The sequence below is a fragment of the Rutidosis leptorrhynchoides genome, chromosome 8 (assembly GCF_046630445.1).
Source record: "Rutidosis leptorrhynchoides isolate AG116_Rl617_1_P2 chromosome 8, CSIRO_AGI_Rlap_v1, whole genome shotgun sequence".
In the NCBI taxonomy this organism is placed as follows: domain Eukaryota; kingdom Viridiplantae; phylum Streptophyta; class Magnoliopsida; order Asterales; family Asteraceae; genus Rutidosis; species Rutidosis leptorrhynchoides.
The window spans coordinates 322830300-322834422 of NC_092340.1; positions in this window are offsets into that span (position 1 = coordinate 322830300).

Consider the following 4123-nt stretch of genomic DNA (forward strand, 5'->3'; position numbering starts at 1 on the left):
CTTATTGACCTCGGTTCTGGGACGGTACTTCTCGTTCATCAAGTGCTTGAATGCTGACCACGGTAGTGCGTAAGCATCATCATGTCCCACTTGCTCTAGATAGGTATTCCACCATGTTAACGCAGTACCTGTGAAGGTATGCGTAGCGTACTTCACTTTGTCCTCTTCAGTACACTTACTTATGGCAAACACCGATTCGACCTTCTCGGTCCACCGTTTCAATCCGATCGGTCCTTCGGTTCCATCAAATTCCAAAGGTTTGCAGGCAGTGAATTCTTTGTAGGTGCATCCTACACGATTTTCTGTACTGCTAGATCCAAGGTTATTGTTGGTATGTAGCGCAGCCTGTACTGCGGCTATGTTTGAAGCAAGAAAGGCACGAAATTCCTCTTCACTCATATACAAGGTGTGTAGAGTAGTCGGTGCCATTTCCTTCAAAATAGTCAAATAAAACGAGTTAATCATATAGAATATCAAGAGTAGTCAATAGTATTTCGTAGCATAATATGAACTTATTTATAAAAGCTCTTTCTTCATATTAGCATTTTATACTCTTTAATTCGGGTAGTACCTACCCGTTATGTTCATACTTAGTAGCTAACATACCATTTCAACTACTACAATTCTATATGAAAAACTAATCACAATAAAAAAAAATATATCATATTCAAACCTTTATACAATAACTTGCAAACTTACAATACCGCTATTTTACATATAGCATGAAATATAGCACATAAAACTTTGATACAAAGTAGTTGCGATGATAATTCTAGTTAATAAATAAGGCGTTCAGCAAAGGCAACAAAGACACGTAATTCATACGTCCAGAAACAAGTCATGCATTCTGGTTTTACTAATACCACTTCCCATCCTTGGTCTTGCGGAACGTAACCGTTGTGACCGATAGTATGACAACGTGTTGTAACGTCGTCAAAAGGGCGAAGGTTACGTAATGACCAACAGTCTCGTAATAACCTAAAAACCTCATTTCTTACCCCAATTACCGACTCCGTCACTTGTGGGAACATTTTGTTTAATAGTTGTAGCCCGATGTTCTTGTTCTCACTTTGGTGAGAAGCGAACATTACTAACCCGTAAGCATAACATGCTTCTTTATGTTGCATGTTACCGCTTTTTCTAAATCATGAAGTCCTATATTCGGTTACATTGAGTCAAAATAATTTCTTAACCCGTTGCGTAAAATAGCATTTGGGTTCCCCGCAATATATGCGTCAAAGTAAACACATCGTAACTTATGGGTTTCCCAATGTGATATCCCCCATCTTTCAAACGAAAACCTTTTATATACCAAGGCATTCTTGGAACGTTCTTCGAATGTCTTACAAACTAATTTTGCCATAAATAGTTGTGCCGAGGAATTCTGACCGACTCTAGACAAGATTTCATCAATCATGTCTCCGGGTAAGTCTTCTAAAATATTGGGTTGTCTATCCATTTTGTGTTTTTATACTGTAAAATAGACAAGAGTTAGATTCATAAAAAATACTTATTAATACAAGAAATTTTTACATATATCGTAAAGCATAAGCACACTATATTACATATATTACACCGCACAAATACAACTATCTTATTCCAACTCACTCGTTTCTTCTTTTTCGAACTTGGTTCTTTTTGCTAAGTTTTTAGGGATATATGATGTTCCCCTAATACGAGCCGTCGTTTTCCACATTGGTCTAGAAAAACCTGGTGGTTTAGAGGTTCCCGGGTTATTGTTACAACTTAAGAAATACGGGTGTTGACGATACATATAAAGTTCATCGGGGTTGGAATCAGATTTCTCTATTTTTATGCCCTTTCCCTTATTATTCTCTTTTGCCTTTTTAAATTCAGTTGGGGTAATTTCTATAACATCATCGGAATCCTCGTCGGGATCCGATTCATCGGAGAATTGGTAATCCTCCCAATATTTTGCTTCCTTGGCGGAAACACCGTTGACCATAATTAACCTTGGTCGGTTGGTTGAGGATTTTCTTTTACTTAACCGTTTTATTATTTCCCCACCGGTTCTATTTCTTCTTCCGGTTCCTCCTCCTCCGGTTCCGATTCTTCTTCCGGTTCCGATTCTTCTTCCGGTTTCTCTTCGGGAACTTGTGAATCAGTCCACGAATCATTCCAAATTACATTTGACTCTTCATTATTATTAGGTGAGTCAATGGGACTTGTATTAGAGGTAGACATCTATCACATAATATCAAACACGTTAAGAGATTAATATATCACATAATATTCACATGTTAAAAATATATAGTTTCCAACAAAATTTGTTAAGCAATCATTTTTCAAGTAAACACGGTCGAAGTCCAGACTCACTAATGCATCCTAACAAACTCGATAAGACACACTAATGCAAAATTCTGGTTCTCTAAGACCAACGCTCGGATACCAACTGAAATGTCCCGTTCTTATTGATTAAAAACGTTCCATATTAATTGATTTCGTTGCGAGGTTTTGACCTCTATATGAGACGTTTTTTCAAAGACTGCATTCATTTTTAAAACAAACCATAACCTTTATTTCATAAATAAAGGTTTAAAAAGCTTTACGTAGATTATCAAATAATGATAATCTAAAATATCCTGTTTACACACGACCATTACATAATGGTTTACAATACAAATATGTTACATCGAAATCAGTTTCTTGAATGTAGTTTTTACACAATATCATACAAACATGGACTCCAAATCTTATCCTTATTTTAGTATGCAACAGCGGAAGCTCTTAGTATTCACCTGAGAATAAACATGCTTTAAACGTCAACAAAAATGTTGGTGAGTTATAGGTTTAACCTATATATATCAAATCGTAACAATAGACCACAAGATTTCATATTTCAATACACATCCCATACATAGAGATAAAAATCATTCATATGGTGAACACCTGGTAACCGACATTAACAAGATGCATATATAAGAATATCCCCATCATTCCGGGACACCCTTCAGATATGATATAAATTTCGAAGTACTAAAGCATCCGGTACTTTGGATGGGGTTTGTTAGGCCCAATAGATCTATATTTAGGATTCGCGTCAATTAGGGTGTCTGTTCCCTAATTCTTAGATTACCAGACTTAATAAAAAGGGGCATATTCGATTTCGATAATTCAACCATAGAATGTAGTTTCACGTACTTGTGTCTATTTTTTAAATCATTTATAAAACCTGCATGTATTCTCATCCCAAAAATATTAGATTTTAAAAGTGGGACTATAACTCACTTTCACAGATTTTTTACTTCGTCGGGAAGTAAGACTTGGCCACTGGTTGATTCACGAACCTATAACAATATATACATATATATCAAAGTATGTTCAAAATATATTTACAATACTTTTAATACATTTTGATGTTTTAAGTTTATTAAGTCAGCTGTCCTCGTTAGTAACCTACAACTAGTTGTCCACAGTTAGATGTACAGAAATAAATCGATAAATATTATCTTGAATCAATCCACGACCCAGTGTATACGTATCTCAGTATTGATCACAACTCAAACTATATATATATTTTGGAATCAACCTCAACCCTGTATAGCTAACTCCAACATTCACATATAGAGTGTCTATGGTTGTTCCGCAATATATATATATATATATATATATATATATATATATATATATATATATATAGATGGGTCGACATGATAGGTCGAAACATTGTATACGTGTCTATGGTATCTCAAGATTACATAATATACAATATAAGTTGATTAGGTTATGGTTGGAATTGATTTATTACTAACTTTCACGTAGGTAAAATGAGTAGTTTTTATCAATCTTGTTTTACTCGCCATTTTTTCGTTACTAATCCGTTTTGAGTGATTCCAGTGGCCACGGTTTCGTATTGAACTTAAATTTATGAATCTAAATAGAAAAAGTATAAGTTTATAGTCAGAAATACAAGTTACAAGTCTTTTTTGAAAGAGGTAGTCATTTTCGTCGAAAGAACGACATCATGATGACCATTTTGAAAAACATACTTTCACTTTGAGTTTAACCATGATTTTTGGATATAGTTTCATGTTCATAAGAAAATAATTTTTCCAGAAGTATAGCTTTTAAATCAAAGTTCTTCTTAGCTTTTAATTATCCC